The sequence below is a fragment of the Theropithecus gelada genome, chromosome 2 (genome assembly GCF_003255815.1).
Source record: "Theropithecus gelada isolate Dixy chromosome 2, Tgel_1.0, whole genome shotgun sequence".
In the NCBI taxonomy this organism is placed as follows: Eukaryota; Metazoa; Chordata; class Mammalia; order Primates; family Cercopithecidae; genus Theropithecus; species Theropithecus gelada.
Genome location: NC_037669.1, coordinates 72,369,690 through 72,393,360, shown reverse-complemented (window position 1 = coordinate 72,393,360; position 23,671 = coordinate 72,369,690). Strand labels below are relative to the sequence as shown.

General features: G+C 36.1%; 1 long non-coding RNA gene and 1 pseudogene across 1 annotated transcript in view; one reads left to right on the top strand and one right to left on the bottom strand.

The window, feature by feature from the left end:
• LOC112618905 overlaps positions 1 to 23,671 on the top strand; it is a 301,179-nt gene that overhangs the window by 88,323 nt on the left and 189,185 nt on the right. The window lies entirely within an intron of this gene.
• Positions 10,586 to 11,268, bottom strand: LOC112618904 (annotated as a pseudogene).

Below are 23,671 nucleotides of genomic sequence, written 5' to 3'. Positions count from 1 at the left end.
TGAAGTGTTTCCCCTATGTTTTCTTTTAGTTGTTTTATAGTTTCAGGTCTTATATTTAAGTCTTCAGTTCATTTTGAGTTTATTTTTGTATATGGTGACAGACAGGGGTTCTTTCATTCTTCTACATATGGATTTCCAGTTTTTCTACAATCTCTTTTTGAAGAGGTTGTGCTTTCCTTAATATGTATTCTTGGTGCCTTTGTCAAAAATTAGTTGGCTGTAAACACATGGACTTAATTCTAGATTCTCTGTTATGTTCCACTGGTCTATATGTCTGCTTTTATACCAATAGTATGCTGTTTTGTTTGCTGTAGGTTTGTAGTATATTTTGAAGTCAGGTGGTGTGGTACTTTCAGCTTTGTTCTTTTTGCTCAGTATAGCCTTGGCTACTTAAGGTCTTTTGTGGTTTCATACAAATTTTGGAACAGTTTTTAAAAGTTCCTATAAAGAATGCCATTGATATTTTGATATGAATTGCATTGAATCTGTAGATTGCTTTGGGTGTATAATCATTTTAACAATGTTAATTTTTTCGTTCTATGAGCCTGATATGTCTTTCTATTTGTTGTTGTTGTTGTGTTGTCTCTTCAATTTCTTTTATCAGCATTTTGTGGTTTTCACTATAGAGAGCTTTCACCTTCTTGGTTAAATTTATTTCTTGGTATTTTACATATTTTTTGTAGCTATGGAATTGCAGTTTGATTTCTTTTTAAACTAGTTTATTATTGATGTATAGAAACACTACTGATTTTGTATATGTTGATGTTGTATTCTACAACTTTACTAGATTTATTTGTCAGTGATAAGAGTATTTATCTTTAGGTTTTTCCATACACAGGATCATGTACTCTGTAAAGAGGGACAATTTGACTTTCTATTTTCTAATTTGAATGCCCTTTAATTCTTCTCTTGCTAATTACTCTAACTAGGACTTCCAATACTGTGTTGAGTAGAAGTAGTGAAAGAGGGCATCTTTATCTTTCTCTACCTTTTAGAGCAAAAGCTTTCAGCTTTGCCCCATTCAGTACAATGTTAGTTGTGGGTTTGTCATATATATGGCTGTTTTTGTTTTGAGGTATGTTCCTTCTATATTTAGTTTGTTTAAAGTTTTTTTTTTTAAATCATTTTATAAAATTTTTTTCTGTGTTTATTAAGATGATCATATGATTTTGGGGTTTTATTCTGTCGATGTGATGTATTACATTCATTGATTTGCAAATGTTGAAGCAACCTTGCATCCCTGGGATAAATCCCAGTTTAGCATGATGTATTTTGTTTTTTCAATGCATTGTTTGATTCAGTTTGGCAGTATTTTGTTGAGACTTTTTACAGCTTTCTTCTTCAGGGATATTGGTCTGCAGTTTTCTTTTTTTGTTGTGTCTTTGGTTTTGGTATCAGGGTAATGCTGATCTCACAGAATGTGTTAGGAAGAATTTCCTTCTCTTCAGTTTTTGAAATGGTTTGAGATTTAGTGTGACTTCTTTAGAAGGTTGGAATTTAGCAGCAAAGCTATTCAGACTAGGTTTTCCTTTTTGGGAGACTTTTTATTAGCAATCGCATTAATTATTATTGGTCTCTTCAGTTTTTCTGTGTCTTCCTGATTCAGTCTTGGTAGGTTATGTATGTCCGGGAATTTATACATTTCTTGTAGATTTTCCAATTTGTTGGTGTATAGTTGCTCATAGTAATTTCTAATAGTCCTTTGTATTTCTGTGGTATCAGTTGTAATGTCTCTCTCTCTTTTTTTTTTTTTTATTTTTTTTTATTTGGGTCTCTTCCTTTTCTTAAGTTAGCTAATGGTATGTTGATTTTGTCTATCTTTTCAAAAAAACCCACTTTTTCTTTGTTGGCCTTTTGTATTTTTTTTTTGGTCTCAATTTCTTTTAGTTGTGCTATAATCTTTATTAATTTTTCCTTCTATCAGTTTTGGGTTTGGTTTGTACTTGCTTCTGTAGTTCCTTGAAGTGCATAATTAGGTTGTTTATTTGAAATCCTTGTACATTTTTGATGTAGTCATTTATTGCTAAAAATTTCCCTCTTGGTACTGCTTTTGTTGTATCTCATAAGTTTTGGTATGTTTCTATTTTCATGTGTTTCAATAATTTTTTTTTATTTCTTTCTTAATTTCTTCATTGACTGAATAATCATTCAGAAACATGTTGTTTAATTTCCATTTACAGTTCTGTAAATGTCTATTAGGTCCATTTTGTCTATAGTGCAGTTTAAGTCCAGTGTTCCTTGTTGAGTTTCTGTCTAGGTGATTTATGCAATACTGAAAGTGAGGTTTTGAAGTTCCCAGCTCTTACTATATTATTAGAGCTAACTTGTTACATACCTGGGTGCTTCTTTGTTGGGTACATATATAATTGTTTTATCTTCTTGCTGAATTTGTCCCTTTATCATTATATAATGAGTTTATTTCTTTTTATGGTTTTTTTTTCACTTAAAGTCTGTTTTGCCTGATATAAGTATAGCTATTTCTGCATGCTTTTGATTTCCATTTGTGTGGAATACACTTTTATATTCCTTCACTCTAAGTCTATGTGTGTGTTTATGGGTGAAGTACCTTTTCATAGGCAACATATGGTTAAGTTTTTAAAACATCCATTCAGTCAGTCTTTATCTTTTAACTGGGAATTCAAATTTTACAATCAAGGTTTTTATTGATGGATGAGAACTTACTCTTGTCATTTTGTTCATTGTTAACTAATTGTTTTATATATCTTTTGTTCCTTTATTTATGTCTTGTGATTTATCTTTGTGATTTAGTGGTTTTCTGTAGTAAAGACATTCTCCAGGTGTGGAGATGGTATTTTACTTTGGGACCTCAATTTTCTGATGGGTCCAAGAAAAGCCATTGACTTTCAATTTGGTCAGCTTTTTATTGTTGTTTTAAGGATGGAAATGATTGGAATGTGACTACCACTTTACATATCAGAACTGAAATGGGAAGCTCATACATTAAATTTTTAGAGGACTCACTTTTTATTCTTTTTAGAATCATTTTTGTGTTTTCCTGATATTAATTTACAAAGTTCTCATTTTTTAGTAAGGACTAGTGACCCTGGAATGATAGTCAAGTCTCTTTTAACTCCATTGTTCTAAATTTCTTTTAAAAACGTGTTTTGAAACAGGTTCCTGCTCCATCACCCAGCCTGGAGTACAGTAACGCAATCATAGCTCACTACAGCATTGAACTCTTGGGCTCAACTGATTCTCTTGCCTCAGCCTCCTGAATAGCTGGGACAACAGGCAGGTGCTACCACACCCGGCTAATATTTTTTACTTTTTGTGGAAGTCGAGTCTCACTATGTTACCCAGGCTGGCTTCAAACTCCTGAGTTCAAGTGATACTCCTGTCTTAGTCTCTCAAAATACTGGGATAGACATGAGCCACCATGACTGGCCCATTATTCTAAATTCCAATCATTCACGAGTCTATGAAAAAGTTATAACAAATGACTACTTTGGAGTTCAATAAGCTGAGTAACTCACCCTCAGTCACACAACTAACTAACCCCATAGAAGAGACCCAAATCTTTCTGGTCCTCTGGACACATTGCCCAGTGATCTTGCCTCTGCATCTTTCCAAGCTCTAGTTTCACTCTATAATTTTCTTTCAAAACATGGTATGACTGTGAACCTAGTGTACTTTCTGTTATCTTGTTAGGAAAAAATTATAAATCTACATAATTCAATAGCATATACATTATTTGCTTTCCTTTGTAGATTCCAGGGAGCCTACCAACTTACAACACATTAAAAAATCATTTAAAGGCATTAGAAAGGTACTTTTTGGTAGAGCAAAAGTGTAAATGTATGAACAGTTTAAAATACCTTTTTTGGTTGTTGAATGATCTTCACTTTGAATACTGAAGGAGTCTAATTTCATTCTATTGGTTTTTCAATGACAGGTATGTCCTTAAAATTCAACTATTTATTTATTTAGGCTGTCACTAAAGAAAATTGCTGACATGGTAAGAGCCCATGGTATAAGTGCCCAGCCTGAAAATATGTGGAGTGTTTAGAGAGAATATCAAAAGAAGATATGTAAGAGAATGTGAATTAAGCCAGCAATTGTGTCTTTGAAAGGAGAGTGTTGATTTGGGGCTTCTGATCTTATGTTACTCCATTTCACTACTGATAGTAAAGATGTTCAAAGGCACCTAAAAGTCTGAACTATTAAGAAGCTATACTACAAAATCAATGTTAGTTTTGTCTCTCTCCCCTTCACAGACAGGCTTTTTTTTTTTTTTTCTTAAATCAATTCCTGTTTGGGGCTAATTGTTTAAAAGCCATGACTTCATTTTCAGGTTAAATACATGTCTGTTCCATTCTGAGAATTATTAAAAAAAAAAAAAAAAAAAAAGAAAACCAGTCTTTGAGTACTATGTTCAATTTACTAAAAATATCTAGAATACTAAAGTATTTCCAAAGTCAAATCTTTGGTGTGACAGATGTAAAATAACATCCACAAGCTGAAGGGTCTTAGAAAAGCATTCTGCAGCTGCTTCAACAAGAGTACTGGGTGTCATTTATAATTCATGCAAGTATATTGAAGCTTTCTGCTGTCATCCAAGAAAGATGGTTTTCAAAGCTACAGAGTGCAATAATCCAATATTCCTTGTAGAGAGTACCGTATATCTCATATAGATTTTACACTGGAGATCATTTCCATGCTGATGACCTCAAGAATACAATGTGATATTTTCAGAAAACACAGATTTATGCCATGTGCTATTTCTGTGGGCTTGGGGGACAACCATTAGATCATTAAGTTGAAGGTATATTTCTAGTCAACCTTCATCCACATTGCAGTGGTCACTAAAAAGAATGGGTATCTAAATGCTTCAAGAACTTCAGTTTTTGTGTTCAATATATTTTGCAGTGGAAAATGAGTTTGATGATCAGAGTGTACTCCTATAGAAGGCAAAATGACCATGAGAATAATTCAATCATTTCTTCTAAAGTATGGGACTTTGAATATTAGATCAGCTTATATTCAAAATTAAATATTTAAATTTGATTTAAATATTAAATTATTTGCAGGCCAAAAAAAGTGAGCTTCCTAAAGTGACACTCAATACTCTTGTTAAAGCTGCTACAGAACGCTTTTCTAAGAAAGACCCTTCAGCTTACGGGTGTTATTTTATATCTGTCACACAAAAGATTTGTCTTTGGAAATACTTTAGTATTCTAAATATTTTTAGTAAATTGAACATAGCACTCAAAGACTGACTTTCATTGCCACTATCAGAACAGGTTAATGTCACAGGTCAACCAATAACAGGTAGTTATTACAAGCTCTGATTAACACTGCAGTGCATTTGACGACTACGTAGTCAAAAAATAATCAAATACATTTTCAATAGACCAATCTGTGCAATATAATCTATCATCAAAATCCAGTTACGAGAAATCCTCCATCCATAGTAATCTTTTGAGTAGCACCTGCCCTTCAATATTGCCCTCCTTTCTTTTCAAGATTTCACCAAATGGTCTGCTGCACTGTGCTGGAATTTCAAACTCCCCAGCATAGTAAACAACATCTTCTCAAGGGTATACAAGGCATTAGATAGAGAAAACACCCATTATAGAGCTGTGAAGCCTTTATGATATAGTGCTATGCTGCAACGAAGTAGACACAAGAGTTATTTGTTGAATAATAAAAGGTATCAATGAATGAACAAACAAACTAATGAGCTGATGTATTGATTAAATGAATTTACTTCTTTCAGATTTACTTTTCTAAAATAAAAAAAAATTGTTTTAAACTTTGTTCCAAAGTTATACAGTTCTTTTTTTTTTTTTTTTTGAGACGGAGTTTCGCTCTGTTGCCCAGGGTGGAGTGCAGTGGCTGGATCTCAGCTCACTGCAAGCTCCGCCTCCCGGGTTTACGCCATTCTCCTGCCTCAGCCTCCTGAGTAGCTGGGACTACAGGCGCCCACCACCTCGCCCGGCTAGTTGTATTTTTTAGTAGAGAGGGGGTTTCAGCATGTTAGCCAGGATGGTCTCGATCTCCTGACCTCGTGATCCACCCGTCTCGGCCTCCCAAAGTGCTGGGATTATAGGCTTGAGCCACTGCGCCTGGCCTACAGTTCTTAAAAAAATAAACTTTTTAAAATTTTTGAGTTGCTTTATATTTACAGAAAAGTTGCAAAGATAGGGAAAGTTGCTTCTCCCTATAATTAGCTTCTGACATTAGTATGGTACATTTGTCACAATTAATGAACCAGTATTGATGATATGTTATTATTAACTAAATTCTATACTTTATTCAGATTTCCTCAGTTTTTACCTAATGCCCTTTCTCTGTTCTAGGATTCCATCCCAGAAACCACATTTCATATTGCTGTCACGCTTCCTAAGGTTCCTCTTTGTAGGGACAGTTTCAGGGCCAAAATTTTAAGGGCCTTGAGTGTTTTGAGTGGTACTGGGCAGGTGTTTTTTAGGATGTCCCTCTACTGAGCTTTGACTGATGAATTGCTCATGATTGAATTGGGATTATGGATATTCAGAAGAAAGATCATGGATGTAAAGAATCCTTTTTATCACATCACATCAAAGATACCATGTCATCAACATGACTTATTACTGATGATGTTGACATTGACCACTTGACTGAGATAGTATTTGTCAGATTTCTCCACTGTAAAGTTACTTTTCCCCACTTTCCATACTATACTCTTTTGTAGGAGGTCACTATGCATAGGCCGTACTTAAGGAGAGCTCCATCTCTTTGAGAGCAGAGTAACTACATTAAATATTTGAAATCTTTCTGCCCAGGAGATTTGTCTATTTTTCCAATTTATTTATTCAATCTATTGTTATTATTTTAGATTTGAGACCTTGCTATGTTGCCTAGATGGGTCTCAAACTCCTGGGCTCAAGTAATCCTCCTGTCTCAGCCTTCTGAGCAGATGGGACTACAGGCGTGCAGCACTGCACCTGACAATCATTTATTTATGGCAGTATGAACCCATGGACATTTGTTTTATCCTTAGGTTATAACCCAATATTATATTATTTTGTTGCTAAATTATGTCAGTTTTAGTCATTGAAGGTGTTTTGTCTGACCCCCGTGTTGTTTTGATGTACCTCTATCATTGCGGGATTTCTTTTTCCTTTTTTGCAGATATTTCTTTAGTTTCTGGCACTACAAGAGGCTCCAGTTTCATCATACATCCTGCCCCAGCCCAAGATTCAATCATTTCTTCAAGTAGCCCTTGCTCTTTTTTATTGTAGTGTGTAATTAATAATCAAGTTCTTGGCACTAAGTTCTTTAGGAATTTTTTTTAGTTCATATGTTTGTTGATAAGATATTGATAACGATTCCTTTAGTGATCACCAGATGTAACTTTTGGCAAATTATCTGAAACATGGAAATAATAGTTTCTACTTCATAGGACTGTTGTACATTTTAAATGGATTCACTAGAATAGTGCATGGAGTAACAGGAAATAAATAGTAACTCTAAATGGTATTATAACAAATTCATTGGAAATAAATAAACATTATTTTGTTTCCAAAAGTCGATCTGAATTCTCTGGAGGTTTTGTTTTTGCTTTGACATGTTCTCATTGCTATACACATAGACTAAGAAGTTAGAGACTCTGATTCTAGACCTAGCTCGGTTGTTAAAAAGAATTCACTCCAATCATCTAATGCCTCCTTTTCTAAAATGGGTATAATACTATTTGCTGATTGTAACCCCACAGGGTTAGTCTGTTGGTATAACTGATATAAAATGAAGTTTATACAAATGTGTAGGTGGTGATATTACCACCATTTTTGTCAGTATCATAGACCTCTGATTCATTCATTGCTCTTTGCAGCTCCACCTTTTTCCCCCTTTTCTGAAAAAGTGTTGGCCATACTATCTTGAATCTATCTATTTATTATAAACTTTAATTATGTCAGGTTTTGAAAAACTAGTATTCAAGTTTAGACAACACAATTGCTTTCAAACGCTATTACAACAAATCCACATTGTGCAACTATTTTAGAGACTTAAAATTTAGTTACCATTTTTCTAATTAGTTCACAGACAGTAGTAAGCTGATGAGCCCTCCTGGTTCTTGGTCTTGAGAAATTTTGATTAAACTAAGCATAACTAAGCCTACTGAGTTACTAAGTCATAAAGAAAGTAGAAAGATAGACGTTTGGGATAGTAAAGGATAGCAGGAGAGCATGGCATTTTAAAAATGCCCTAGTATCAAATTATTGAAGCAAAGCAGTTGGCTACTGTCCTTAAAAGGAAGGGACATCAACGGTCTAGACAAGATCAAATATCAAAGTTGACGGGCTTTGCAATCTGACTATCTCGTTTTCCTCTTACCAAGGTAAAGCAAGGTGCTTCGACACACCTGATAGATTACAGACAGTATCAGTATCACTATATGAGTAATGTTAATCTCCATAGGATGTATCAACCTTCAAAAACATTTAAGAGGTTTATGTAATTGTTTACTATCTGGTTATTGGGCAGTATGGATAAGAAAAAGGTGAATATTTAGTATTTAACTCTAAATCCTTTGAGCCTCACTTCCTTCAAAATACCTGGTCAGATCATTTGCAAAAATTCACTCTAGTTGATTTTAAGACTTAATGGCAACATGTTGAGAAGGAGAATTGAACTGGGTTCCCATGCTAAATATGTTTAAAGTCACTTCTCTGATTTATTTTCTTTCTTTGATGGACAGCAAATTCAAACTTAACTATTTGTATGTATCAATGAATACCTTTTATTATGGGTGCAAGATTTATTTGCAAATCGGCAAAATGGTTAATCAAATATGTTGTGTGCATTATATGATCTCTTAACCTTTCTGTGTATCTGATTCATAAACAACCAAATATATTAATACTTCTTTTTTTCTTTTTTGAGACAGAGTCTCACTCTATTGCCCAGGCTGGAGTGCAGTGGCATGATCTTGGATAACTACAACCTCTGTCTCCTGAGTTCAAGTGATTCTCGTGCCTCAGCCTCCTGAGTAGCTGGGATTACAGGTGTGCACCACCACACATGGCTAATTTTTGTATTTTTAGTAAAGACGGGGTTTCACCGTGTTGGACAGGCAGGTCTTGTGCTCCTGAACTCAGGTGATCCACTTGCCTTGGCCTCACAGAGTGCTAGGATTACAAGTGTGAGCCACCGTGGCCAGCCAATAATTCTCAGCAATCCTTAGATGAATGTGGTCTTAACTATTTTTTTTTTGAAATATTCGAGATTTATTTTGAAGACAGAGCTGATATGCCAGTCGAAGTATTAAAAGTATATATGTAATCCCAGCACTTTGGGAGGCCCAGGTGGGTGGATAACATGAGATCAGAAGTTTGAGACCAGCCTGACCAACATGGAGAAACCCCATCTCTATTAAAAATACAAAATTAGCCGGGCATGGTGGCACACACCTGTAATCCCAGCTACTGGGGAGGCTGAGGCAGGAGAATCGCTTGATCCCTAGAGGCAAAGGTTGCAGTGAGCCGAGATCACGCCATTGCACTCCAGCCTGGTAGAGACAAAAGCAAAGCTCCTTCTAAAAAAAAAAAAAAAAAAAAGTGTACAGTGCTGGAGAGACAGCAATCGAGGATGACACAAGGCTTGCTGCTGAGTCAACTAGACAGGCAGTAGTGCCATTCACTGAAAAGCAGAAGCCAAAGGGAAACTGGAGCCTAATCAAGTATTTTAAACATGTCAAGTTTGAAATGCCTATGAAACACCCAAGTGGAAATGCTGAGTAGGCAGCTGGGCTCCAGGTATCAATCTAGTCTGGGAACTGAGTTTGGAAGACCCCAGCAACCATCAAGCTACAATGAGGCTTAGGTCACCTGAAGATTCCCAATTCCATGCAACAGAGGGCCTGAGACTGACATGGCCAACATTTAGACAAGAAGTCTGCTGAGGCTCAATCCAGGTCTCAGGCCAGAATTGTTAGGGCAAGAAGCTCCTGCCACCTAAGAATAGAGCCTGGCCTGGTGGGTGCCATGCTGATTCCCTGAGGAGGTTGCTCAGGAATGAAGGCAACATGGACAAAGGACCCCGGTGAGGGACTGGACCCAGGGATACCAGACTCCTGAATCTTCTGTACTTCCTCTAACACAGGTGGTCAGCACACTCTTTCACTCGTTATCCAATTTTATCAAAAATAGAGATTAGGGCAATGTGACATAACAGCATTAAGCACTAAACTGTTTGACAGGGATTCCTTTCAAAAGTGAAAACCAGTGTACGTGTATATAGCTTCTCCACTACTCTTTGTTACCAATAGCCACTTAATCTAATCCTAAAGGCTGAGTACAATATTCTTTCTACAATACCTTGAACACTCCAATTTATTGTATATTTTCTAAATGTACCTCTCTGTCTCTCTTCTGAAAGAGAGAACACTTCATCAGAAAACAAATGGGGTCTTGTGCCTATCTGATGGTCTCACACCTTCACAACAGCTCCAAATCCTTGGACCAGACAGGGACAGACCAATCCCAGGGTTCTCTGCCAACAGAAGTCCTGGAAAGGTTCTGCACTCAAAACAAACCCCTACACCACCCCAAGGGAGAGGGATTGTTCCAGGTTGGGGGAGAAGCTAAAAGAAACTGAACCTAAACTCTTCATCATGAGTGTCCAGAGTGGCTTTGGCTCTCCATAAAGGGCGAGGCCTGCAGACCCTTCGGCTCTTGTTTCTGGTGGCTCCATCTACAGGCTACACCTGGGCTGAATAAGCAGCAGCTCCGTGAGCCCACAGGGCCTCACGCCATTCGGCTTCCATCTGAGCCCTATAGTCTCCAAACAAGGAGGGCATCAGCTGCCTCTTCCGCGGCAGGGACGTTCTTTTGCTGCGCAGGGTTTGGATTGCTCCAATAACCTGCTCTTCCTGTGTCGGGGTGGGTTTTTGCCTCTTGTGGCCCAGTTCCAGTTGCTCCACACATCAAGCCAATTCCTGGGCCAACTGCTGCACCTGGGCCTCAGCCCTTAGGGGAACTTCCTCTGGGGCAGGTTTCTCTGAGGCCTTCTAGCCTCCATTTGCCACAGAGGCCGTGTTCCGGGTTTTCTTCTTATTCTTTTGTATTTTTGACGCTGCGCTGCCTTCATTGTCTAACGTCTGGAGTTGGCATTACTGCACGTGGGTTGCCCTGGGCAGAGGCAGGCAGTGGGAGGATTCCGGGTGCTGGAAACTGGGCCAGGAAGCTGGTGTCTGCGGGACTCACGGGGAGTACGTGGGCCTGGGGACACCACCCCCTCCCCGGCAAGATGTCCTAGGGCCACCATGTGCCACAGTGGCCACCAGAACTATGACGGTCTTAGCTGTTAATGCATGTTTATTTTAGATTTGCCATTTCAACTGATTTATTAGTTTCTTTTTTCTCCCAGCCTCCTAGCTACCTTTACAAAATTGAAAATGGAATCCCCTACTAGCATAAACATTAAGGGCGAATTAACTTCAAGACTGTGTAGAGACAGGAAGACTCAGATCCATGTGTACATGTTTTACCTGGGAATGGGGGTGGGTTTCAGAAGAATGGAAAATATAATTTTTTCCCCACTGATTACACTTCCTCTGTTTCATTTTCAGCTTTCTAATAATAACGTAGGGGAAAGGAAGAATTTGAGAGTTTCTCAGAAGATTAGGCAATTCTTTGAAGAATCTGAGAACATAGAAGCTCCCCTGGCTGCTTTCCATGATTGAAATCAGTGATGCATTGATTTCTTTGTATGGGCTTTTGAAAGATCATTAGAAACCAACATGAGGATCATGAGATTCTGGTGGACACAGGAGCAATGCGTGGCAATACAGTGCATTCTAATGCAACCTACTTTAAAAGGTAAATAGATAAGAGAAAATAAAGAAGACTGAAAATGCAGAAAATTCAAACATGCAGTCCTTTTCAAATTAAATATCTCTTCTCGTGTAATTCCTCTGTTCTAGCATGCCACTCCATGCTCATGCTTAACAAAATTATGTTAGGTTGGTGCAAAAGTAATTGCAGTTTTTGCCATTTAAAAATAATTGCAATATTATCTCCTAGAATTTTTATAGTTTCAGTTCTTAGGTTTAAGTCCTTAATCCATCTTGAGCTGATTTTTTGTATAGGGCTGGACATTGGCTTAGGCAAGGATTTCATGACCAAGAACCTGAAAACAAATGCAATAAAAACCAAGATAAATAGCTGAGACCTAGTTAAACTAAAGAGCTTTGGCATGCCAAAAGGAACAGTCAGCAGAGTAAAGAGACAACCAACAGAGTGGGAGAAAATCTTCCTAATCTATTCATCTGACAAAGTACTGATATCTAGAATATACAATGAACTCAAACAAATCAGTAAGAAGAAAAAAATCCCATCAAAAAGTGGCTAAGGATATGAATAGGCAGTTCTCAAAAGAAGATATATGAATGGCCAACAAACATAAGAAAAAATGCTCAATATCACGAATGATCAGGGAAATGCAAATCAAAACTATAATGTGATACCACCTCACTCCTGCAAGAATGGCCATAATTTTAAAAAATCAAAAAACGGTAGATGTTAGCATGGATGCGGTGAACAGGGAACACTTCTACACTGCTGGTGGGAATGTAAATTAGTACAGCCACTATGGAAGACAGTGTGGAGATTCCTTAAAGAATTAAAAGTAGAACTACCATTTGCTCCATCAATCCCACTACTGGGTATCCACCCAGAGGAAAAGAAGTCATTATTCAAAAAAGATACTTGCACACACATGTTTATAGTGGCACAATTCAAAATAGCAAAATCGTGGTACCAACCCAAATGCCCATTAGTCAACGAGTGGATAAAGAAACTGTGGTATGTATATATGATGGAATACTATGCAGCCATAAAAAGGAATGAATTAACAGCATTTGCAGTGACCTGAATGAGACTGGAGACTATTATTCTAAGTAAAGTAACTCAGGAATGGAAAACCAAACATCATATGTTCTCACAGATATGTGGGAGCTAAGCTATGAGGACGCAAAGGCATAAGAATGATACAATGAACTTTGGGGACTTGGGGGAAGGGTGGGAGGTGGGCGAGATATAAAAGACTACAAATATGCTGCAGTGTATACTGATCAGGTGATGGGTGCACCAAAATCTCACAAATCATCCCTAAAGAACTTACTCATGTAACCAAATACCACCTGTACCTCAATAACTTATGGGGAAAAAAAGTAATTGCAAAAACTGCAATTATATTTGCATGAACCTAATAGTTAATATTAATAACAAAGGCCTAGTTTGGAGAGTCAGAGGAATTCTTAACCATAATTCTACCAAGACATACAGTATGTGCCTTCTCTTTTGTGGAACAGTGAATATACAGGCTACTGGCCTGTACTGAGTGTTTCGGCCAAACCACATTCTTTTGAAAGTCACAGTTTTAAATGACAGTATGCCAATGAAAATACAAATTAAAAAATATATTGACATATCTATATTCCCTCCCAAAAGAATACACATTTGGAATAGATAAAGAGCTCTTAAAGTCAATGAGAAAAAGAGCAATAGCCCAGTAGAAAAGTGGGAAGAAGATTTGGACACTTCAGAAAAGAGAATATATTAAAATGGTCAATAAACAGAAATAAAAGGTGCTCAACTTTATAAGTCATCTGGGGTATGCAGATTAAAACCACGATGCAATATTACACCACCTCTACCAGAATAACTAAAATGACTAAGTTGGAAAATACTCAGTGCTGATGAGAAAGTGGGGTAGTTGGAACTCATACATCATTCGAGGAACATCCACTTAGGAAAACAACTTGGAAGTGTCTAATAAAGCCCAATATATGCATCCCCTATAACCCAGAATTTTTACTCTCATGTATATATCCAACAGAAATGTGGGTGTATGTTCACCAGAAATCACGTTCAAGAATGTTCATGGTATCACTAGTCGTGAGACACAAAAACTGGAAATGTTCATCAACAATGAGTAGGATAAATAAGTTGTGTTAATATTCACACAATTGAAAATTATACAGCAGAAAGAATAAATAATCTAAATCTATACACAACAGAATGGAGAAATCTCATGAATGGAATGTTAGATCATAGCCTAGATAAACTTACCTGGAGCAGGTGCCACTGAAGCCGTAAACTGGTAGGATGAATTGTTGGAGGCTCACTATAGACTAGCTTGAGAGTAAAACTTTGGGGAGGCCCAGTCTGAAGGAGGCCCCTCACACTTTCTTGGATTTTATTTTCAGGAAGCCCACCAGATTTTCATAGTGATGATCTTAGAAAACATCTCTCATATCTTGGTCAATTGGGGGAAAGTACCATTTTGAAATAATCCTAGAGCATTCTCCATAGCCAAGGTTTACTCCTCAAGGGAAACAACTTTACCAGCATCTTATTTGGCCATGGAGAAGGGCAGTTAGCCCCCTACATCCCTCTCTAGCCTTCCTGTATTACCTAATGGAAGGAAAAAAAAAAAACACTAAGAAACACTTCTGAAGTCCAACTCAGGGACTTGAGCCCACTAAAAGACTGAGATATGCTGACCTCCTCCAAACCTTACCACCACATCAACACAGCTCCAGAATAATCACAATGGGTTAGAATGGAAAGAGCTACAAAACACAGACTCTATTTAAGAAGGAATTCTTAGGGAAATCCAGTGTGGAAAAAACAAGGGCACTGAGGAAACTAAAGTCTCTGCCATCTATAGCTATGGAAAACATGAAGCACAACCCATCAGCTGGACGGACTGACATAAAACCTCATACTAAAGACCTATTTTCCTCAGTTCTCATTATCTGATACATCATGTTCGACTTTTAACAAAAAATCATAAGGCTATACAAAAAGAAAAGGAAAAACAGTCAGAAGAGACAAAGTATGCATCTGAACTACACTTTGATATGAAACAATGTTTGCAATAATCAAATAAATAATTAAAAATAACTATGATTAGTTATGTTAAGGACTGTAATAGAATGGCAAGAGCAGATGAATAATGTAAGCAGAATACTAAAAACTCTAAGAAAGAATCAGAAGAAAATGACAGAAAGTAAAAACACTGCAATAGAAGTGAAGAATGCTTTTCATAAGCTCATTACTAGACTGAACATAAACAAGAAAAAAAAGACAATGAATTTAAAGATATATCAAAGGAGACATTGCAAATTGAATTACAAAGAGGAAAAAGACTACAACCTCCATTCCAATATCCAAGAACAATTGCAAAAATATAACATGTAAAACTGAAGTACTAGAAGAAGAAGAGAGAAAGGAGCAGAGAAGTGCAGAGGAAGTACAGTAGTTCCCTCTTATCCATGGGGGATACATTCAAAGACCTCCAGTGGATGCCTGAAAATGCAGATAGTACGAAACCCTACATATACATACTATGTTTTTTCCTACATGCACATATCTATGATAAAGTTTAACTCATAAATTAGGCATAAGAAGAGATTAACAATATAATAAAATAGAAAAATTATGACAATACTCAGAACCAAGCACAACGGAAAACTTATGAATTGTTTATTTCTGGAATTTTTCATTAAGTACTTTCAGAACACAGTGACTCATGGGTAACTGAAAGTGTGGAAAGCAAAACCATGGATAAGGAGGAACTATTGTACTTGAAGTAATCATAGCCAAGAAGTTCCCAAAATTAATGATAGACACCAAACTGCAAACCCAGGAATCTTAGAGAACACCAGCAGGAATAAAAACCAAAAATCTACACCTAAGCATATCATGGGAGAAAACCCAAGACAAATAATTTTGAAAGAAGCCATGGTGGCAAGGGAGTGAATAAGTGTAGAGGGGCAAGACTAAGAACTATTTTAAACATTTTTGTCAGAAACCATGCAAGCAAGTAGAGAATGAAGTAAATATTTAAAGAAATAAAAGAAAAAAATCCCACTAACCTAGTATTCTATATCCATTGAAATTATCATTTAAAGTGAAGGAGAGGCTGGCCATGGTGGCTCATGCCTGTAATTCCAGCACTTTGCAAAGCCAAGACAGATGGATTGCTTGAGCTCAGGAGTTTAAGACCAGTCTGGGAAACATGGTGAAACCTCATCTCTTCAAAAAATATAAAAAATTATCTAGGTATGGTGGCACATAACCATAGTTCCAGCTACTTGCGGTGGTGGGAGGGTGTATGGTAGGGGGCAGTGTGGGGTGGAAGGGAACTGAAATGGGATAATCACTTGAGCCCAGAAAGTCAAGGCTGTACTGAGCCTTGATTGTGCCACTGCACTCCAGCCTGGGAGACAGAATGAGACCCTGTCTCAAAAAAAAAAAAAAAAAAAAAAAAAGGAAAATTATTAAGGATAAAGATGGGCATTAAATAATGAGAAAGAGGCAATTACTCAAAAAAATAATAATTCTTAACAAGTTTTTCAGGTAACAACACAGCATCTAAATACATGAGACAAAAATTTATAAAATTGCATGAAGAAATAATCAAATTTAATATTTAATATTATGTTTGGAGATCTCAACATCCCTATATTAATAACAGCTAATTTCAACAAGTAAAAATCTGGAAAATGTTCAACTGAATAGCACTAACAATGAACAGAATCTAACCGTTCAAGTAACAGCAGAATAGTTAATCAAGTAACAGCAGAATACATATTCCTCTCAAGTTTATATGGGACTTTATCCAAAATAGACCACATCCTGGGCTGAAAAACATACCCTCACAAATTTAAAAGAATAGAAGTATTACTGCGTGTATTCTTAGACTATAATGAAATTTAACTAGAAATCAGTACCAGAAAAAAACTCGAAAATCCCCAAATAGTTTGAGATTAAATAACATACTTTTATATAACACATAGGTCAAAGAAGAAGTCTCAAGGGAAATTTAAAAATATTTTGAACTAAACAAAATGAAATGTACATCAAAATTTATGGGATGCTCAAGAAGAATAGCTAGTGGATGCTTGGCTTCATAACTAGGTGATGGGTTGATCTGTGCAGCAAACCACCATGGCACACGTTTACCTATGTAACAAATCTGCATATCCTGCACCTGTACCCTTGAACTTAAAATAAAAGGTGATTTAAAAAAAGAGAAAAGATAATTCTTTTCACCCACAGTTTCTTGTCTCCTAATAGTCCTTCTGTTGTATCTTTAAATAAATGTCTCAAACTTTAAGATATTCTTAAAATCTGAGATTGCAGATGTATTTTGCATTACAAGTCCTGTTTTTATTTTTTATATTTTAATGCATGGAATGCTGTAAAAGCAGTGCTTAGAGGTAAATTTATAGCAGCAAATGCATATATTAGAAAAGAAGAAAGATCTAAAATCAATAATAGAAATGTGCCTTAGGAAAGTAAAGAGAGAAGAGCAATTTAAACCTCAAGTAAGCACAAGAAAAGACATAAAACTTTGAGCAGAAATCAGTAAAGTTGAAAAAACGAAGTCAAGAGAGAAAGTCAATAAACCCAAAAGGCAATGCCTTTAAAACATCAATAAAATTGATAAATCCATAGCCAGGCTAACCAAGTGAAAAAGGGAGAAGACACAAATTACAAATATTGATTCCATAAACATTAAAAAGATAATAAAAATATCACAAACAAATGTATACTGACACATTTGGTAATTTAGATGAAATGGATCAATTCATTGAAAGATATAAACTATCAAAAGTTAGGGAAAAGAAATACATTACCTAAATAGATCTATATTTACTTAAATAATTGATAAATCATTATTAATCTTTCAAAAAAGCATCTGGCCCAGATTCTTTCACTGATGAATTCCACCAAGCATTTAAGGAAGAAATAATATCAGTTCTCTATAATCACTTTTAGAAAATAGAAGTAAGAGGTATACCTCCTAACTCATTCAAGGAGGCAGGCATTATCTTAATATCAAGACTGGGAAAATATGCTACAAGAAATGAAAACTACAGCTCAATATATTTTATGAATATAGATGCAAAAATTTTCGATAAAATATTAGCTAATTGAATCTAAAATGCATAAAAATAGTTATACATCACAGTAAGTGGAATTTATTTTAGGCATGCCAGACTGATCTGACATTTAAAAATCAAAATCAATTAATGTGATACACTATATTAACTGGCTAAAGAACTATTTTATTAGTCTGTCAATTGATGCAGAAAAAGCATTTGACAAAATCCAACATCTCCAACATCTATTTATGAGAAAAAGTCTTAGAAAACTAGGAATAAAAAAATCCTCAACTTAATCTGGAACATCTAAAAAATAGGCCTTCATGATATTTTATGGTGAGAAATGACATACTTTTCTTCTATTACTGGGAAGAAGACAAGGTTGTTTCTTTTGTCACTCTTACTCACCATCCTACTGGATGTCCTCGTTAGTGCAACAAGGCAAGAAAAAATATATATACAGATTAGAAAGAAAAAAAGAAAACTACCTTTGTTCACAGATGACATAATTATCTATTTAGTAAAACTGAAAGAATTCCTAGAACCAATATGTGATTATAGCAAGGTTGCAGGATGCAAAGTTAATAGAAGTCAATTGTCTTTTCATGTACCACCAGTGAACAAGTGAAAACTGAACTTGAAAACAAAATACAATTTTCACTCCTTCCCCCAGCAAAAATGAAATATCAACAACAAAATATGTGTAGGACATATACCATGTATATGGAAAATGTTAAGTCTGATGAAATAAATAAAGGAAGATCTAAATAAATGGAGATGTACCACTTTCATGGATAGGTGGACTCAATAATGTTGAGATATAAATTCTTCATGAATTGATGTATACATTTAATGCAATTCTAATAAATTCTCAGCAAGTTACTTTGTGGTTATTGACAACTTTATTCTATTTTTTAACTTCATCTCAAAGGATGATTTTAAAATTTATATGGAAATGCCAGAGACCCAGAATAGTCTACATAATACTGACAAAGAAGGACTAAGTTGGAGAACTGACACTACTCAATTTCAAGTAGTACTATAAAGCTACAGTAATTAAGACAGTGAGGTATTCGTAAAAGAATAGACAAGTGGATTAATAGAAAAGAGGAGAGAACCCAGACATGGACACTCCCAAATATAGTCAACTGATCCTTGACAGAGCAAAATAAATTCAATTGAGAAAAGACAGTCTTTTCAACAAATAATCATCAAAAAATTGTACACATACATGCAAAAATGAATCCGGACATATACCTTATGCTTTTCACAAAAATTAATTTAAAATGGACCTTATTTCTAAATGTAAAACAAAAACTAGAAAACTTCCATAAGATAACATAGGATAAAATCTAGGTGACATTGGGTTTGATCAAATCATGATCCATCAAAGAAAAAAATAAAAAAAAATTGAACTTACTTAAATTTAAAAACTGTTATGTGAAAGATATTGCTAAGTAAATGAGAAGATAAGCCACAGAATGAGAGAAAATATTTTAAACACATATCCAGTAAAGGAGCTAAATCCAAATGACACCAAGGCATCTAAATAATTCTATGTAATGAGCAAAAGATCTGAACATTCAACTCACCAAATCAGATATACAAATGGCATATAAGCATATGAAAAGATGCTCAACATCTTATGTTATTAGAGAATAGTAAATTAAAACAACAATGAGAAACAACTACACCATTAGAATGGCCAAAATCCAAATTACTCGCAACAACCAATGCTGTTGAGAATGCAATGCAAGAGAAACTCTCATTCATTCAATTTTCAAATGTGACTATAAAACGGTGCAGCCACTTTAGAAGACATTTTGTCTGTTTCTTACAAAGCTAAACATAGCCTTGCATTATAATCTGCAATTGTGTCCCTCTGTATATACCCAATTACACTGAAAAATTATGTCTACAAAAAAATCCTGAACACAAATGTTTATAGCAGGTTTATTGTTACTTGGTAGTTACCAAAATGGAAAACAACCAAGATGTCTTTCAATAGATGAATGAATAAACTATAAGATACCTGTAAAATGGAATATTATTCAACAGTAAAAAGAAATGAGCTTTCAAATCATGAAAAGACATGGAGGAAACTCAAATGCATATTGTTACATGAAAGCAGCCAGTGTGAAAAGGCCACATGCTGTATGGTTTCAATTAGATGACATTTTGGAAAGAAGCAAAACTATAAAGAAGGAGATCAGTTTTTGCCTGGCGTTCAGGGAAAGGGAAGATTAGGTTAAGCACAGGGCATCTGGGGAGCTGTGAAATGATTCTGCGCAATATTGTAATGGTGGACATTTTGGCAACATTATGTATTTGCCAAAAGCAATAGAAGTTCTTTGACACAAAGAATTACCATAATGCAGGCAAATTTTAGAAAATAATTTAGAAGGTCAGGGGATTACAGGAGCAATGCAGACTTTACAGAAGAAATTCACTGCATTACAATGTATGAGATAACCTTAGTAAGGTGGAGAGAGAAAAAGGTCTTAAATATCTTTGAAAAGGAATGGAATCTGTCAGAATAAAGGCAAAATGAGCTGCACAAAAGCACTGTACTTTAGCTGATAAAAATTATTTCTCATTGGATTCTGGTTAACAGTTCTTATACTGCAATACATATATACGGGAACTGAACAATTAAGCCTATAAATGGCAAACATTGGGAGTTATATTTCTCACAGTTGGTGTGGAAATTTGCAGGTCAACTAGGGGAAGAGTCTTGAATAATCCATGTGGTAATCATTACAGTTGTAGACATCAGGGAGAACTCATGTTTAACTTAATATAGATACAGGTGGTTATATGTGGAAATATTCAAGGATGTTTATATAAATACACAAAAGCACAACCATGACACACCCAAAATAAATAACACCCTGGTAACTACGGGCACACTTAATACTCAAATGCTGGAGTACAATGTCGCGATCTTGGCTCACTGCAACCTCCGCCCGCTGGGTTTAAGCAATTCTCCTGCCTCAGCCACTGGAATAGCAATGATTACAGGCACTCGCCACCACGCCTGGCTAATTTTTGTATTTTTCGTAGAGATGGGGTTTCATCATGTTGGCCAGGCTTATCTTGAACTCCTGACCTTGTGATCTGCCTGCCTTGGCCTCCCAAGGTGCTGGGATTACAGGTATGAGTCACGAGCCCAGGCCTGTTGATTTTCTTTTCTTTGTAATTATACTTTAAGTTCCGGGATACATGTGCAGAATATGTAGGTTTGTAATGTAGGTATACACGTGCCATGGTGGTTTGCTGCACCCATCAACCGGTCATCTATATTAAGTATATCTCCTAATGTTATCCCTCCCCTAGTTCCCTACCTGCCAATGGGCCCTGCCTGTGTCCATGTGTTCTCTTTTTTCAACTTCCACTTATGAGTGAGAACATGGAGTGTCTGGATTTCTGTTCCTGTGTTAGTTTGCTGAGAATGATGGTTTCCAGCTTCATCCATGTCCCTGCAAAGGACATGAACTCATCCTTTTTTATGGCTGCATAGTATTCCATGGTGTATATGTGCCACATTTTCTTTATCCAGTCTATCATTGATGGGCATTTGGGTTGATTCTGAGTCTTTGTTACTGTGAACAGTGCTGCAATAAATACACATGGACGTGTGTCTTTATAGTAGAATGATTTATAATCCTTTGGGTATATACCCAGTGATGGGATTGCTGGGTCAAATGGTATTTCTGGTTCTAGATCCTTGAGGAATTGCCACACTGTCTTCCACAATGGTTGAACTAATTTACACTCCCACCAACAGTGTAAAAGCATTCCTATTTCTCCACACCCTCTCCAGCATCGGTTTTTTCCTGACTTTTTAATGATTGCCATTTTAATTGGCACGAGATGGTATCTCACTGGGGTTTCGATTTGCATTTCTCTGATGACCAGTGATGATGAGCTTTTTTTCATATGTTTGTTGGCCACATAAATATCTTCTTTTGAGAAGTGTCTGTTTATATCCTTTGCCCACTTTTTGATGGGTTTTTTTTTTTTTTCTTGTAAATTTGTTTAGGTTCTTTTTAGAATCTGGATATTAGCCCTTTGGCAGATGGATAGATTGCAAAATTTCTCTCCCATTCTGTAGGTTGTCTGCTCCCTCTGATGATAGTTTCTTTTGCTGTACAGAAACTCTTTAGTTTAATTATATCCCATTTGTCAATTTTGACTTTTGTTGCATTGCTTTTGGTATTTTAGTCATGAAGTCTTTGCCCATGCCTATGTCCTGAATGGTATTGCCTAGGTTTTCTTCTAGGGTTTTTATAGTTTTAGGTCTTACATTTAAGTCTTTAATCAATCTTGAGTTAGTTTTTGCATAAGGTCTTAGGAAGGGGTTCATTATCAGTTTTCTGCATGTAGCTAGCCAGTTTTCCCAACACAATTTATTAAATAGGGAACACTTTTCCCATTGCTTTTATTTGTCAGGTTTGTCAAAGATCAGATGGTTGTAGATGTGTGGTATTATTTCTGAGGCCTCCGTTCTGTTCCATTGGTCTATATATCTGTTTTGGTACCAGTACCATGTTGTTTTGGTTACTGTAGCCTTATAGAACAGTTTGAAGTCAGGTGGCGTGATGCCTGCAGCTTTGTTCCTTTTGCTTAGGTTTGTCTTGGCTATGCAGGCTCGTTTTTGGTTCCACATGAAATTTAAAGTAGTTTTTTCTAATTCTGTGAAGAAAGTCAGTGGTAGCTTGATGGGGATAGCATTGAATCTATAAATTACTTTGGGCAGTATGGCCGTTTTGATGATATTGATTCTTCCTATCTGTGAGCATGAAATGTTTTTCCATTTGTTTGTGTTTTCTCTTATTTCCTTGAGCAGTGGTTTGTAGTTCTCCTTGAAGAGGTCCTTCACATCCCTTGTAAGTTGGATTCCTGGTTTTTTATTCTCTTTGAAGCAATTGTGAATTGGAGTTCACTCATGATTTGGCTCTCTGTTTGTCTGTTACTGGTGTATAAGAATGCTTGTGATTTTTGCACATTGATTTTGTATCCTGAGACTGTGCTGAAGTTGCTTATCAACTTAGGGAGATTATGGGCAGAGACGATGGGGTTTTCTAAATATACAATCATGTAATCTGCAAACAGACAATTTAACTTCCTCTCTTCCTATTTGAAAACCTTTGTTTCTTTCTCTTGCCTGATTACCCTGGATATGGTGAATAGGAGAGGTGAGAAAGGGTGAATAGGAGAGGTGAGAAAGGGCACTCTTTTCCTGTGCCGGTTTTCAAATGAATGCTTCCAGTTCTTGCGCATTCAGTATGATATCGGCTGTGGGTTTGTTATAAATAACTCTTATTATTTTGAGATATGTTCCATCAATACCTAGTTTACTGAGAGTTTTTAGCATGAAGGGGTGTTGAATTTTATCAAAGGCCCTTTCTGCATCTATTGAGATAATCCTGTGGTTTTTGTCATCAGTTTTGTTTATGTGATGGATTACGTTTATTGATTTGCATATGTTGAACTAGCCTTGCATTCCGGGGGTGAAGAAGACTTGATAATGGAGTATAAGCTTTCTGATGTGCTGCTGGATTTGGTTTGCCAGTATTTTATTGAGATTTCGCACTGACGTTCATCAGGGATATTGGCCTGAAATTTTCCTTTTTTGTTGTGTCTCTTCCAGGTTTTGATATCAGAATGATGCTGGCCTCATAAAATGAGTTAGGGAGGAGTCCCTTTTTTCCTGTTGTTTGGATAGTTTCAGGAGGAATAGTACAAGCTCCTCTTTTTACCTATGGG